Source organism: Cavia porcellus, unplaced genomic scaffold (genome assembly GCF_034190915.1).
Source record: "Cavia porcellus strain 051 isolate PalLab524CR breed Dunkin Hartley unplaced genomic scaffold, mCavPor4.1 scaffold_26, whole genome shotgun sequence".
Classification (NCBI taxonomy): Eukaryota; Metazoa; Chordata; class Mammalia; order Rodentia; family Caviidae; genus Cavia; species Cavia porcellus.
The window spans coordinates 9,155,227-9,171,949 of NW_026947509.1; the positions used below are offsets into that span (position 1 = coordinate 9,155,227).

The window sequence follows — 16,723 nt, forward strand, 5'->3', positions numbered from 1 at the left end:
AAAAGTGAGTTTTGCTTTGATCCTGACTATTAAAAGTTTATTTTTAAACTCAGACTGGGCAGGCATCCAGCGATGCTCTTTCCCCTGCAACACATCCTGGGTTTCAGGTCCTCAGCCTGGCAGAATGCGACTGAGCAGCAGGAAGTAGCTGAAAAGTGTGGAGACTTGATGGGTGCGAGGGTTTTTTTTCTCTCTTCCTCCCCTCTATTTTTGAAATTCAAATTGAATGCAATTTTCAGCTCATTTGAGCTAGAATATACTGTTGCTGAGCTTCAATGGCTCTTAAATTCAAACTCTCAGGAGAAAACAGATATCATCTGTCACAGGGGTGGGGGAGAGGAGCCTTGCTCTGCATTTTATTCACGGGAGGCAGAACTCCAGCACCTAATTCAGACCTTCCTGACTAATCGCCTAATCATTCACCAGCAAACCTATCAATGAATCAATGAAACCTCTAAGACACCCATCTTAGGAAGTCTGCAAGTTCTTACCCCCTCTTGCTTTCTAAACAAATTGTTCAAGTCTATTTTTGTATCATTGGTATTTTAATACTCTTTTTTTTTTGCAAACTGAGATGGAATATCTTTTTTCTGCCCTTCCTGACTATTTTTATTGTTCCCATCTTTAATGTCTTTGTCAATGCTGTTTATTTTTGACTGAGAATTAGCAGAAAGCTTAGAGGAGGCCAAGCAGGGCTAAATTTTGTTATTTTATTTTATGCTAAACAAACTGAAAAGCATGCTTCTCTCTCTGCATAAATGTCAGTGGTGCTTAAAAAGTGATGCCCTTCCCCTGCCACCGTGGAAAGTGGCTGGTGGACTAACCCCACGATGAGATTTCAGAGGCCTGGACATTTCTCTTCCTGAATTTCTGTGACTAGGTGTACCCCCAGGGGATGCAGATGGGTTTGAACAGTGATGATCTGAAGTTTCTCGTCTGGTTTCAGAAAGGATGTGATTTAGCAACTGTCATCCTAAAAGGTGGGTTTACAGTCTTTGCTACTAATTCTTGTCCTTCACTGTTTCAGTGGAAGCCAAAGTTTCATGAGAAAGTCAAGGCCATTATGGTCTTGTGCTCTGTTTACCTTTCTTTCCCCCAGTTTTCTTGAGATGCATGAGGGAGAAGTACCTGTGTTGTTTCAAAGTCCTTAGAAGAAAACGAATTTGATCTCGTAATACTGTTGTTTCCGATGGAGATCGCTCATCACACTTAGAGTTTAAAAATGGTCAGCAGGAAATATATGATGTGGTCACACCTATTTATACACACGTGTGTGTGCGTGTGTGTATGTGTGTTTGAACATCCTCAAGGTCTATCCTCAAGGTCTCAAGAATGTGAGGGTAGATGCCTCCAAATACTCATTTTCACTACAACAAATCCATCAGCCTCCTTATCCTCTTAATGGAATGTGTTGTGCATTGCGGCCCTGGTAGAAGAGATTGGTGTCATTTTCTTTAGGAGAAGTGATATCCTGATACGGTCACTTGTTTTTGTTTTTGTTATATGTTAGTATAGCTATTGACGTATACTATAAGAAATCACAAACTGCTCTGGAACAAGAAAAGGAATTGTGATTTTTATAATAAGAAATGTGTATTTGGTCCCTGCTCCCCATTTCTGACACAGAGCTCCCCCATTTCTGACACACAGCTCCTAATCCGTGGGAACTTGCTGTGTGGCAGGGGTGTCTTGTGTTCTCACCAGGGGACTCTTTGGGGCTTGTGGTCACCAGAAAGAGCATTCTGTGATCAGAAGCCTTAATGTGGTCCTTCTGGAAGGGCACAGGACCTGGAGATGGAATTGATAATCAGCCATTCCTACTGGCTGTGGCCTCCATGGAATCCCCGAACTATAAATTCAGGGAGTTTCTGGCTGGTGGGACTTGGGAGGCTGAGGGGAGTGGTGTATGCGGGGGTGTGGGCACTTTGTGTGACTTTGTTCCTCTCCCCGTGTGCCTCTTCCTCTGCGCATCCATCTGTATCCTTTATTAGTCTAATGAACTGGTAAAAGCATTTCCTTGAGTTCTATGAGCCAGTCCATCCAGTTAACTGAGTCACAGGGTGGGGTCATGGAAGCCTCTAGTTTTTAGACAAGGCAAACAAAAAGGCAGGAGGAGCCAGCAAGCTTTGAATGGTGCAGATGTGGGTGGTGGGGCTGGGCGCTGGAGGTGTAGGCTGGGACTCCCTCCAGGTGGATGGTGTCAGTGCTGAGTGAAATTGTGGGATAGCCCGTGGGTGCCTACTGAAGAACTGACGTCTGCAGGGGAGAGGAGCATCCCAGCTCCTCTAAACACAGTAGGGTCTGGGGATGAGTGCAAGGATGTTACTGTCCCCACCTTGACAAAGCGTCTGCATTTCACTAATGACTTAGCTAGCTAATAGGGCTCTGGCTTGGTGTTGTTTGGTTTGAACCACGTCTCTTCAGTGTGTAAGTTCTTAGTGAACACTTACTACAGTGTGGCAGGCACTGTCTTGTGCTGGAATTTGCAGTGTACAAAGCACTGGTCCTCTCAGGGGATGTAGCCGTTGGAGATGAGTGAAGAAGTTTGTCTCACATGTGCACCACACCCCCCTTCCTCAGCTGATTCTCATTGGTAAAAACAAATACAATCTAATGTGGAGATGGAGAATGACATACAGAATAACCAGTGGGGCGGAATACGCACTAAGTATGTGAACTAAACACACACTTCGTGCATATTTGGTGAATTAAATGTGAATGCACATGGGGGCCGGGCACAGCACTGTAGCTCTGTGGCACAGCACTTACCTGTTGTGAGTTCAATTCTGGGCACAAAAAAAATAAGTAAGTAAAATAAAATATGCATGCTGAGGTGCTAAAAGTGTGTGGTGCTCTCCAAACACGCTAGCAGAATGGATGAAGAAGGGGGACGTAGGATACTGTCCCCTGCAAGGAGGCCTGGAGATCAGGTGACCAGGGTGGGTGGGAAAAAGGAAGGTCCAAGAGACCATGTTGGGGGAACAGGAATGGAGAGCTCTTGAGGGAGAAGGGATCACTGGTACCCAAGAGTTTGCTCCGGCCAAGAAAGCAGATGGCTAAATTTCTAGAAGTTATATGAGCTGTGTTCATTAGTATTGAAAATCAAATGATATAAACTCACACTGATCAGTTCTATTAAAAACCAAAGTGATGAATGAATCCATGGTTGGAATGGTTTAGCCATGGGATTGGCCAATATAAAGCGTTGGGCATGTTTCATTCGAGTGCTGATAGTTAAAATTTTCCAGGCAAACATGGGGGTGGACACAGAGGTAGAGAAAGACCTGGGAAGTCCCAGTGGACAGATGTCAGAAGCTGGCAGGACCTTGGAGAAGTGGGTTCCTCTCCACAATGAACAGGGCACTGAGTCGGCAATCGGTTTAGAGATGTTAGAAGTCTCAGGGAGCCGAGGCTTGCCTTGTGGTTCAGCCTGGCCTTGAACTCGCAGCAGTCCTGCTGCTTCATGTCGCAAGTGATAGGATGACAGGCACGGGCCTCCGTGCTCAGCTCTAAACTTTTTTTTTTTTTTAAAATAAAAGAGTACACTGTGAAATAGAGATAAAAATATAATGAATACATAAACCCGTAAAATAGTCCTTTACCACTATTATCAGTTATTATCAGCTGTGTGTGCTGCCTTTTCATAGGACCATCAGTGCGATAGGCTCCCCTCATCACCAAACGCCTAAGTCCTGGCCACCGTCCCTGGGCAGTGGCAGTGCTCAGCACCATCCTAAACTGCCAGGATGCCCGTTGTGTTCACTTCCCATCATTGGCAGGACATCTTTACGTGGCATGTGACGGTTTGTGTTTATTGTAGAAAATCTGGAAAGTAGACCGCTAGCCAACACTTGCACTGTATTTTTTGTGTGTCCCCTGCTTTTTAAGGCCTCTGCACAGACTGAATCAATCCGTGAGCACTGGGAACAGCCCCGTCAGCTGTTTGCTCTGATCCTATTTCAAAGATGTTAAAACTGAGGTTCTTGGTTTAGCGCTTCGGCCAAGCAGGGGAGCTGTGGTTATCCCAGTCGGGACACAGTTAACCAAAGGGGTGCTAGCCAGGTGCTAGCCAGGAAATGTCACTTAGAATGCAGTAGAAAGACTGCTGGCTGTCCTTTGCACTTGAGCGGATGAGTCTGGTAGAGTAAATGCTCATGATCTTGTCTTTAGCGCCATTTCCTGAGCATCTACTATGAGGAGGTTAAGTGCTGAAGATTAAGATGCATATGGTGAGGTTTAAATATATAAAGGCATAAATCTATACTCTGAAGGAGCCGGAAGGGCAGAGAGACTTGGCTGTCTGCAGCCTCTTTGTTCTCTGTCACCTTAGCCATGAGAACCTGGAAGTTGTCACTATTCAGAATCCACCAGTGTTCACTTCTGCAAACTCCCATGTTCACAGAGACAGTCTACGTAACTGGCCAGTTTCGTTTTCACCCAAAAACAATGCATCCACAGCATCTATAGATCAGCAGTTTAGCTGTTAAGCACACATTTTTTAGGTGAGCACCTATTTAGTGTTTCCTCAAAGGGATGTAGGACTTTTGATCATTTCTTTCCTCACAATAACACTTGCTTATCCGATTGACTGATTGATGACTCCAGTAATGCTAGGTAAATTCTTTTATCCTCATGACTGTGTTTGTGAGGGATGCATATATAGAGTATGATTGCTGAGTGAAAATTTACCTACGTTTTTAGATTTATAAGAAATTATCCGTGGATCTTAAGAAATTAGACCTATTTACACTAGCAACTCCTCATTAAGCATGATTCCCTTAGAGTTTAATTTTTTCTGATTTATTACTGGGAAATAATGTCTTATAGTTATTTCAATTTACATCTTAAAAATTATTAATGCAACTGAGGATCTTTTATAATTTTCATTGAACATCTGAATCTTCTTACTGAATTTGCATGCTATATTGTCTTGCCAGTTTTTTCTATTGAAATATACTTGTCATCTGCCTTAGTGGTTGAAACATGCTCCCATTAACTCCCTGTTTAAAAATGTGTTACACAGAGTCTCTCTATTTTATTTTGCTTCAAATTACCTCTCACCACAAAGCTATAGTCAGATGTGTTTATTTTACCTTTCTTGTGGCATTTCATTTTCTTGTCTTGATTAGATTGGCGTCTCCTTGAAAGAAAGAAAAATAGTATTTATTTTAGTCTAAATCTTTTATGGGTTCTTTCAACGTGATTCTTGACCCCACACTTTATGGGGCACGCAGGAAGGTGGCAGTGAAGCCAGGAATCTCTGTCAAGGGAAAACGGTTTTAATATGAAGGGAGAACTGCTTTCTTGGATTTTTCAAATTTTCTGTAAAAAAAAATCAGAGTTATTTTTACAGCCATAGAAAAGGAATTTTAAAGTGAAGGAAAAGGAAATTCTGACCACTAGCTTTACAAAGCTGAGTAAGCCAGTAAGAACCAGAGGCACATCTCCCTGAAATTATTGGGGATGCGACAAAGGGAACAGGACTGTCATTTGAGGACCCAGAGGAATGTGCATGCCACCTTTAATATTCTGTTTCCTAGAAGACAGGAGCTTGATCACGCCAAACATAAAGTCTTGATAAGGAGACAGAGATGCTAAGTACTCTGGCCTGATCATTACGCATTGTGTGCATGTATTGGAATATTACTTTGTATCCTAGAAACGTACACAGATATTACATACTAGCAAAGACGTTTAAAAATGTTTAAGGCGATGCCAGTAGTAAATACTTTATCTGATCATCATACCTTCTCCTCATGGAGCAGGTCATCACACTGTACCCTGTAAATGCACACAGTTAAAATTATAATGACGTCAGCAAATCCATGGGCCTCCTGCAGTTGCCTTGGGACCAGATGGTGACAGATGCTTCCTGACTGAATTTGGCCTTCAGCCTCTCCCACTCCATCCCCAGATTAGCATCACTTTGTACGTCAGTTTCCCCTTAAAAAGCAGGCAGGTCGCCATCATCTGTCCTACTTGTCCAGTGAAACTACCCCACAGCACGATCCATCCCAGGTCTGCTTCCTGCCCTTCACTGTAAGGAGTGACCACTGTGATACCCCTGCATCCACCTCCTAGCTGCCCATCTGCAGTTCCTCCTGCTCAGAACCTTCTCCTGACCCTGTCACCCTGGAGCCGCCTTTCCTACTTTCAAAGCTCCACTTCATTCTCCTTCCTTTGGGCCTTCCTGACCTCTTGGGCCAGAGAAAAGCTGCGTGTGGCTGTGTGTGTTGGTTCCATTCAAGACTTGCACTGAACAGCAAAGCCTTACAGTGACGGGTCCCTTCCTACATGCAGTTTACTCATTTGACATTTCCTGAAGGAGGAGAATTCTGTCTTGCCGTTCCTGAGGGTTCCCAGACCATTAGCAGTGTCTGTAATGAAGACTGGAGGAAGGAGCCCATTCTAGGAACAGCGCTATGATGGCTGAGGCCAGCGAGGGTGATCCAGAAGGGTTAGAATGGAAGGCAGACGGTGGGCTGGAAGGGCCGGGAATGCCCAGCAAGCCTTGGAAGCCTTGGAAGGATGAGGAAGAGAGCCCAGGCTCCGTCTGGGGGTGAGAATGTGGATCACCTGGTGTTCACACTGCCAGGCAGACTTGAATTAGACCAAATGAGCTGGTGATGAGCCAAGTTGGTGTCTTCTGTCCCAGTTGGGGACCAAAGAGTGATATGGATGCAGTCGAGACCTGAAAGTGTGTGAAGCAGGAGGAGAGGGGTCAGAGGAGAGACAAAAGATGCAAGAGCAAAGAAGCCTGGGCGTGGGCAGGGAGAGGGGAGCCAGGGGGCTGAGTGGGGGGGGGGCTCCATGCTGGGCTCTGAAGCCACTTGGTAGCAGTGGTGGATGGGAGGTGAGAGTACCAGGGGTCAGTGGGTGTTGTGTCTTGGCGGGATTGGTCACCGCAGGCTCAGTGAGGACATGGGCAGGACAGTGATGCAGTGGGCAAGGCTGAGCTGCTTGGGAAGGGATCACAGACAGCATCTTTACACTGGGACAGTACTGGGAGGGGGGAACAGGGAGGCAACTCCACTGTGCTCATGTGGCTCACTGTCACTTCCCAGGACTGTACTGTCTACGCTGTGCCTGCTTGCAGGTTGGTCATGCTCTTCTCCACTGCTGGACACTTAGCCCAGCTGCGGGCATCTGGTACCCAAGGCCCCCACCCTTTCTCTCCATCTGGAGTGTCCCTCTGCATGTGGTGTGGTCTGACTCACACAGGTGCAAATTCCAGGTCTCAGCCTAAACAGTTCCACCAAGCACCCGCTGCACACACTCAGGTCAGGTCTCCGAGGCAGGCAGCCGTGCTTAGGCTGGGGTGACACGGCTGTGTCTCCATAGTCCCTTTCCTTTAGATCGTGCCTTCTCCTGTGTCCTGGGTTCTAGGGCTGTGCCTCTCTAGAGCTAATTGACCAGTAAGTATTTCCAGGAGGGAGAGAGAGGAAAGAGGGAGGGAGGGAAAAAAGGAGGGAAACACAGGTGACAAACGTCCTACACCACCACTTGACCGACTCTGGCAGGCTTCGATGAAGCCCTCCTGCCGATTCAGGTGTGACCCGAACATTCATGTGCAGGTTTGCGGCTGGGGGTGATGGTCCTGTTTTTCTCCACTCTTTTCTTTGTGTCGTGGCAGAAGCCTGTCTGCTTTCACCATGTCTAAGTGTGTAGCTGAGCAGAGTTAAGCGCACTTGCATTGCCGTGTGGGCATCTCTGCCCTCTGTCCCTGGGCTTCTCCTCACCTCAGCCTGGAGCTCTACTGCTGCACACAGAGTTCCTGCCTCCCTGTCTGACCCTGGCATCTGCTGTGCTCCTGTCTCTTCCTTTAGGTTTGGCTACTCTACCGGCCCCGTCTAGGAGGAATCAAATACTCTTGGTCCTTTCGTGTGTGGTCTAGCTCACTAGCATAGTGTCCAGGGTTTTTCCATGTGGCATGCGTCAGAATCCTGCTCCTTTGAAAGGCAGGGGATATTGCACTGTGTTTGTGCTTCACACTGGTTTGTGAAGTACAGTCCAATCCATATTGGATTCCGGTTTTAACTCAGGAACTGTTGTTTGAAACACTATGGTTTATGACCCTCCATGAAAGCCAGCAGTCTGAGACATGGCCTCTGGGTCACGGATTCCAGCAGGGGAGAGAGAAGCAGTTTGATGAGTCACCTGCGTGCTTGAAGAAGTCTTCGGAAATGTTTGGGGAGATGGGGACAAGAAGGGCAAGGAAGGGGGGCTGTGGCAGGCTGGAGGTGACACAGGTGATTAAATGGTGGCCGCCTGCTTCATAAAGACTGGGGTGGAGGTGTTTGTTCCTTTTCTCTTTTTAGTTGTGGAAATGGAGAAGTGAGATGGATGGAGGGGAGACCCTGGGGGCTGCAGGGGAAAGAAAGTGGAGAAAGGGACGGTAGTCTGCAGATCACAGGAGTCCCTGGGGCTGGGACATCAAGTGTCATGGAGGAGCCTACCTGATAGCTGAGCCACTCTCTGGACTCCCTGCAGGGGGACACTGAGGCCCCTCGGGAGCTGACAGCGCCCTCCACTGGTGACCACAGGAATGGCGAGGCACAGCCAGCACTGGACACTGGACCCTGCCATTCCTTTCCTCCTCCTTGACTCTTGAGCAGCAGGGAAGAATAACTGAGCCTCACTGGGTGAAAACCCATCCAGCGCCTGAGCTCCCCTGTGTTAAAGGGAACTGGATTAAACTCTTTCCTTAGCAACTTCTTAGCTACGGTTTCCTAAGCACTTAAGGCCCCTTGGAGGATCTGCTGGGCTCCCTGGGCTGGAAGGGGGGCAGAGCACCCCGGTCTCCTGGGATCCCCTTGGAAGGCAGCATTGTCCTTCATGGTCCTGTCAGGCTTCGCCAGCAACCACTGGGCTCTGGGTGAGGCCTGGCCTTGGTGGCGAGGGTCACGGTGCCACAGTTCTAAACACCGGCTCAGCAGCTCACCTGCACAGCCCACAGCTCTGCAAGCCACTTCCAGAGACACTGCGGGCGCCAAGTCTGTGTTAGCTTTCGGGAGAGATTCTTCCTCCCCTTTCTACTTCACAGGCACAGCACGCTGGCCCATTTCAAGTCGCCTCTGATCTTTCACTGCTGCTCTTCAGCCTCTGGAACCTATCCTTGGGGACGTCCTCACTGGTCAGTTTGTAGGGCTCCCTCGGGTCGCCAAAGCCTCCCTCGCTTTGTTTCTACTGAACCTTTGCCCTCCGGGGCTGTGCAGGGCATCTCCTGGCGGCCAGCCTGGTAGTCCGAGATGGCTCACAGGTGATTAGCAGGTGGCTTCTAAGCCAGGAAGGAACATTGCCCCAGGCCTTGCTCCCCCATCTGCGCCTGCCATTTTGCTACAAAGGAGACAAATGGAGCCTTTGAAGAATCTCTATGCACTATTCATGTACTTGGAAAGACAGGAGTGTCTATAAAATTTCAGGAACAGCATTAGATTTTACTCAGCATTAGATTTTATCAGAGAGCGGAACTGTCGGGTTATGTCTTAGATGGCTTTTGGAATTAAAAAAGAAACATTTCCATTTCTAGGGATCTAGGCTTTTAGGGAAAACTTATTTGGAAAATTTTCTGTAGACACTAATCCCCCAACAAGGTGTATCCCGGTGAGGCACAGTTTAAGAAACATAGAAATCGTGGCTGCCCTGAGCTCTGCTTTGTGTGTGCACATGTGTGTGCATTACTAGGGACTGAGCCCTCGTGCTGAGCTGCAGTGTTTCCCAGCCCGTTGTAATTTTAGAGACAGGGCTTACTAAATTTTCCAGGCTGACTCAAAGTCCTCCTGCCTCAGCCTCTCAGAGTACTGCGATCTCAGACTTGCATCCCTGTGCCCAACTTGGGCTCTTCTTACAGGAAAGCTGCCTTGATGCCCACCATCGCTCACTCAGCCGCTCACCTGTCCCAGCAGACTGCCCCAGCTCTGCTGTCTCCTCACCCGCACTGCCACCCTCCAACCCCCAGGGAAGCAATTTATGATCTTCCAACATCTTGAGCCACTGTCCCCAGCTCTGAGTGAAACCTTACAGTTTTTTTCATGTTTCTGTGGCCAACTGCTGCAAATGCAATTTCCTTTCTGAGGAAAAAAAAGGAACCAATACATTTTCCTGTTTTAAATAGTTTTTCTCCTATAATTTTTAGTGGGAAAATAGAAGAAATTAAGAAGCATACTTTCCTCTCCTCTTTGCCAGATAAACACTGCCAAGCCCTTGGGCTTTGGGTGTGCGGGGACTCGTTCCCACCGTGCGCTGCTGTTCCTGCTGATCTGGCGGGCAGCTGGCTGTGTGGTCCCAGGAGAAGCCAGAGAGCAAACCCTCTGCCTCCTGGGTTTTGATTTTGGACTTAATCTTAATGTGGAAGGACCCTGGCAGGGGCCTCTCAAGCTCCCGGCTCACCTGGCGTTTCCCAGTGTGCCCGGAGCCCGGGGACAGAGCTGCCCTGGAGGACTCTGGTCTTGCAAGTCTGGAAAAAACCAGTCCATTCATTCGGGCTTTGTGCTAGCTGTTCAGAAGATCCTGGGTTTCAGGGAGCTGAGACGGGATAGCTATGTGGCTTTTTCCTCCATATTGGATTAAGATTACTGTTCCCCCCACCCGCAGGGATTTCGAACATGGCACAGCAGGCTCAGTTTGCATAATCAGGAAAAGTGGGAGGCTGTTTTAAAATCCCCTGTGCACCCCCAGGAAACCTGAGGGACGGGTTCTCCTTCCCGCAGTTGGACTGTCCTCAGGGACTTGGCTGTGCTCTTACCAGCAACATATTTATGTGACAACAGTCATAAAGGCTATTGCACCCCCACATTAAAGTCCCCATACCAAGTGGATTCTTTGTTTCCCTGAAGGAAAGACATGTGGTCCCTCCTGTGAGCCAAGGGCGCTCAGCAAAGAGCCGGGTTAAGACGCCTTGGAATTTCTTCTGGGGTGCAATCCACTGGAGAGGAGAGATGATGGAGGAGCGATTCAGGGAGCTGTAGGCTTACAGGGGAGCGGGATGTGCATACACACAGGGGAGGTGGGGTGCTTTGTCATCCTTCGAATGAGCAGGTGGGGACCACGGAGTCCCTAGAAACAGTGTCCTGGACACATAATGGACTGTGAGATCTTCTCTCCTCACCTGGTCTGGCTTCCCTGTTTGCTGAAGTCCTATTTCTGCCCTGCTACCCATAAAACCCAAGCGGGGGCCGCAACTATATTAACAATGGCAAAAACAAGTCATGACATTAACCTTGCATATGTTTGCAGTGCTCTTTGGATCACCATGGCAACAATAGTTTTAATTATGGAGAGCCGGAATGATAACTTGTATATCAGATGTGGCTCACCTCTCCCTGTGGACAAAACTCTGATTGGAGGGAAGCTTTGGATGTGGATTTTCCTTCTAGGCTGGATTTTATTATCTGCTCTAGCAGATAGCTATTCTCCTCACGGAATGAAGAAGTTGAATTCCTGGCTGGAGGGGCTGCTGGACAGAGGCCCTGGTGGTCACCAACTGGACCTTTTGTCTCCCGGGCAGCGCGATGTGCTGGGCATGCTGGAGTTCATGAAGCAATTGGGCCGCTGCTCTAATGAGGGCTACTTTGGGCCTCCCCTTTCCACCCAGCGGATCTGCGTGTCAGGGTGGAGACTCGTGAAGAACCATCTGGTAATCATCCTTGACAAGGATCGGGATTATGCTGGGGGGGCAAGCCAGTAATTCCATCGAAGTAGCAGTCACTGAGATACACAAATCACAGTGAGTTTCCAGCAGGGCTCTGGAAAGCAAATAGGGAGAGAGAACAACTTCCTGTCTGTCTCCCTGGCCCTTTATTTCTAGATCTGCTCCGTTCCTCTGTGAATTTGCCCTGCAGGTTTGGAGAAGGACTGTACCATATTGGAATATTTCTGGGCTCCCTCATTTGGAAAGCTCTTGCAAAGCTAAATAATCTTCCCCTCAGGTAAACATAAATCATTGTCCACCTTCGCTGCTCTTTGAGTGGACCTTTTGTTACATTCATTAATAATGACTGCTGTCTGGTAGCCTGGCGCTGACTGACTCACTGCCGTGAGCATCTTTCCCGGACGTCCCATTTCAGACACTGAGCCCTAAAATCCAGTCCCCCGTTAAAGAGGTCTTTCTGCTCAGAGATGGACAGCCAGATGGTGGCCAGTGAAAGAACCAAGCTGGAGAGGTTGCAGCAGTGTGCATGTGTGGGCTGAGAAAGAGGGTGGTGCTGGCACATCCTCACTGCCCTTAAAGCCTGTGGCAGCTGTGTGTCCTCTCGGGTGACCCCTGGAAGTGTATTTTGTGGGATCCACCAGCAGTCTAGTTAATCACTGTCCCAGCTTTGGAAGGCCAGGATGCCAAAGTAGAACGGTGTCATCATCGGCACCGTGGTTCTAATCCTCTCCCTGCACCATTTAGAAAAAGAAAACAAAACAGCACGAAAAAGTCCCTGATTTTGATTTTGGTAAGTCTCGCTTAACTAATGACAGTCTCTGCGTTTGTTTTGTTTCCACACTGAGGAAGCTCTGAGGCTGTGATTTGATTTTGGAGTTTAGGCATGTTAATTAAGCCTTTGTATGGAAGCAGAGGGGTTCTGTTTCTCGTTTGTTAGTTTAATAAGATTTTGTGTTAAGAATGGCGCTGAGGATCTGTCAGAATTAGCTTGGCTGCGTATGTGTGGCTCAGCGCTTGGAGACCCTTGAAATGTCTGTTTTTAGGACACCAGCAGGGGGCTAATGAAAAGGCTTTGTTGATTTTAACGAATTGCAAGCCACTGTAGCCAAAATAAATATAATCTGCTTTTTGGATTAGTTGTCACAGATGATTTTACCTACTAACACTCTGAGTGGACCAGCAACCCTAGCTGCTCTCTGGTGACTCTTGCAAAAATAGCAATAAACAGAAGTAAATAAAGACTTAGGGCATTAGTTATCTTTAATAAACAGTGACACTGGATATACAGTGTGCAGGCGTGAAGGGGTGGGCGGGGGCTCAGGGAAGAGGGCCTGTGTGTCCCAAGGCGGTGTGTCTCTCCCTGCCACAAAGCACCTGATTGTTAGAGGAAGCCGGGGTTGGAACTGTCTCCTCTGGGCCCGGCCACTCTGCAGAGCCGTTGGATTCATTGCCATTCCCTATTCACCCTCCTGTGGACCCAGACCACAGTTGAAATCCTGCAGCTGTAGGATCAGAGTCCGAAAATGAAGGAAGTGTTAATTACTTGTGTAATTATTAACCTTCTTTGCCCAGTGATTCTGCCCAGGAATAAACAAGGGCTCCTTCTGCCTTCTTCCTCTGGGGCTGGGAGAACCATGGTCCTCTGGCTATCCAGAGCCTCGGCCTGTTCCTCTCATTTTCCGCGCAGCTGGGGTCGGAGGAAGGAGAAGCCGCAGCTGAACCCCCTTGGCTGGGCGCGTGGACGCCTGTCCCAAGATGCTTTAGGAGTCAGAAAATTCACCTGGCAGGAGAAGCCACAGTTTCCTCTGTTATTTTTCATCTTATCAAATGTTTTAAATGATATTGTGGATTCTTCATCGCTGATGGAGAAAAAAGTGACAGAGTTTTGTTCCCCTCCCTCCCATTTTTGCACAGATGCTAGAATCGGGGTGCACAGGCCCAGCATGCAGCAGTGGCCTCCACAGTGCCGGTCACAGCATCGTTTATTCAGGTCCCCTCCTGCCAGGCACGGGGTTCCGGATAGCATGGCTTGTGGTACCTTGCAGCATATCTCTGCATTCTGTAAAAATGTCTTTTATCAGCTCTGCAGCCAGACTCTGGCCTTGGGACACAGCAGGGCATAAAATCCAAACAGATTTCTCCATCCTCTTGACGTTCCTGTCCCATGAGAGGAGTTCAGACAAGCAATTTGATGCTTTGAAAAGTAGCCATCACCACTACAGGAGGGGAAGGGCAGGTGACATGGGAGTGGAGCCAGGATTCGAGGTTCCCAGGGATGCAGGTCAGAAGGGGCAGGGAGCTGGTCTGGGAAGAGGCAGTGGTCCTCAGAAAGGGGCACTCATCGGCAGGGGACACTGCAGGAGGCCCCAGGAAGGAGCGTACTGTGGGGCCAGAGGGTGCAAGGTCAGTGGTGGCAACCTGCTGTCCGGACCCCACTCTTGGCTCTTGGGCATGCAGGATTCCCGTGGCAGTGGGGGGCAGAGGCAGGCGTCACTGCCCTCTTCTGTCCAGCACCGTGGGAGGGACTGCAGCACTCCGGCCTTGCAGTCACTGTGCGACAGCGGTGGAGAGGACAGCATCCTGCTCCTCATGGAGTGGCGACCGCATGGAGGGCCAGTGTCTGGGATCTCCTGATGGTTTGCTTACCATTCAATGGGGAAATTCTTGCTATCTTCCATTTTTTAAAAAAAATATTAGTGAATATTAGCAACCCAGCACCTTTGCATTAAGCTAGATCCCTAGCCCCTTTTTATTTTTTTCTGTTTTTGAGACAAAGTCCTGCTGAATTATCCAGGTGGGGTGTGCACTTGTAATCTTCCTGCCTCAGCTTTCCAGAGTGCTGGCGTTACAGGCATTCAGCACCACCCTCTGTACATTTCGCTTTTGAAGTGAATGTTGGGATTCACAGCTGGACCATAAAGGACACTGTCACATTGTCAGATTCGGCTGCCAACAGGGCAGCGGAGTCTAAAACCTGAAGCCTCGGGGTCACCAGAGCAGGCGCATGGGCTCTGGGCTTGGACTGGGTTCCACTGCCACACGGGGTCTGGTATCTTGCTGCTGTTGCCCAGGGTGGACAACTGTAGGCCCTGAGATGCCGTCTATGTGCAGGGGCTGGGCTCCCCACAGTGGTGACCTCTGCACGCACCTCTCTGCTTTAGTCTTTTCTCTGCGTCCTGGAGCAGAGCTGGGGGTTGGAACCCTGTTGCCAGAGAAGGCACCGCATAGTAAGTGCCGAGCTTTGCTTCCAAGTGGTTTCTTGGGGAATGCACTTAGGAGATCTTTGGGGACTTCTTCCCCAGATCCTCTAAATGACCCCAAGGCCTGACTGTCCATCAGTGATGATCTGTTCTGTCCTGCTTCATCCAAGCTGAATGTGCGAGGAAACAGACATTGCCTAATCTTCTCAAGTGCAGTAATTCCCCCAGCCAGCATGAAAGGCGGCGTCCACACAGGCTAGCACAGATGTGTGTGTGCCCGCAGACAGTGTGCACAAACGTGTGTGTGCACACAGGCAGGGATCTGTGTCTCTCAGATCTTCTGACATTTCTGACCCGAGTTGGCTAACCCTGGTCAACTCCAGTTGGAAGATTCCATCAGTACACTGTCTTTTTCAAGGAGCTGGGCCCTGCCTGGGTCAGTACCAAGTTCTAGCCAGGTGTTTTGGAAAGACCCTCCTGGTCAAAATCAGCGCTCAGGGCCAAGAGCAAGGCATTGCCGTTTTCCTTCTCCAAATCACCTTGCATTCCAGCTAGGTATTTTTCTCAGGGGAGCGCTGCTTCTGCAGTGCCTGATGGACAAGTCCAGCTTGCTTCTGCAGAAGCTTCTGCCTCACCTCTTTCTAAAGATCCCCTAGTTCTGCTTTTCCCGAGTTTATTCCAGCATCTGCTACTGTTTTCCAAAATAACATAATGAGGTGCCAGTGATGGTGGATCGCACACTTATTAGAGTAAAATTTAATATGGGTGCTCTCTTCATTTCGCCTGAAAATCTTACCGGGTGTGTGGCATTTTGAAAGAAGAGGAGGTAATTATCTTGTTACACTGCCGTCCACTGACAGGTAGGATGGACCCCAGCAAAAGCTTGGTTTTGCATAAAATTCCAATGAACACGGGGTCAGCTCAGGGGTGGTGTAGAAACCTGATACCCCACCTCCTCTGTGGGAGACTAAATTGGGTGGGGGGTGTGGTTGCACTCCTCTGGTTTCTAGAAAGGGGACCCCCAGCTATGGTGATAACCTGTTTGCTTTTTCCTTGAATTTTTCAAGAGAAGAATAAAAAGAAAATGTTCTGTTTTAGCAAAGCATTAAAGAGGCAAACTGTTTACTGGGAAGCACTGTTAATCTCGCAATGGATTCCTACTGATGAGGGTTCTGATTTCTGACCCAGGCCCCAGCTCAAGCACAGATGTTCCAGCTGTGTGATCTGACTCCTCACTGTGGCCTTGGAAATTCAGTTTCTCAACTTAGACCCCAAAGACTGCTCCTAAAATGACCAGCACTTTGACAAATTGAAGGCAAAGGTATCATTGCCATCTATGTGAATTTTCTCTATGAGAGGGACAAACTAGTATCTATGGCTCAGGGGGTGACTTGGAATTAGCAGATCCTGGAGTCCATGAGAAAAGATGGGAACCAGGACCAATAAATGTGGGGCTCACCTTTGTCACCTTCAAAGTTTGGGAGCACTGACTCCTAGAGTTGCCTTGGTGGCTGACCATAAATTATTTTACTATGAAATCAGGACGTTAGAAAAGACAGTGAATTCACACAGGTTTATATTTGAAACAAGGGTCAGAGTATGTAACAGCTTATACCCATGATTAAGTATTGCCACCAATATCAAGAACATTATGCAGTTCATTTGCTGTAGTTACTAAGCTTGAGACATAGATAGTATAAGCATTATTATCCTCTTTTTACAGATTAATAAAATCTGGTGTCTAATGTGTCCAACATCACAGATCTTACTGATTATCAGATTTTTCTGACTTCAAATACAGGCCTTTAAAACTTACAGAACAATTTACTTTTATAGGTTATTTTTCTTTTAATTAGCAGCTTCCTTTATTATA

The 16,723-nt window shown here is 48.1% G+C and overlaps 1 protein-coding gene across 12 annotated transcripts in view; it reads left to right on the plus strand.

Moving 5' to 3' along the window:
- Esrrg (estrogen related receptor gamma) overlaps nt 1–16,723 on the plus strand; it is a 540,107-nt gene that overhangs the window by 162,719 nt on the left and 360,665 nt on the right. The gene's annotated exons all lie outside the window — the stretch shown is intronic.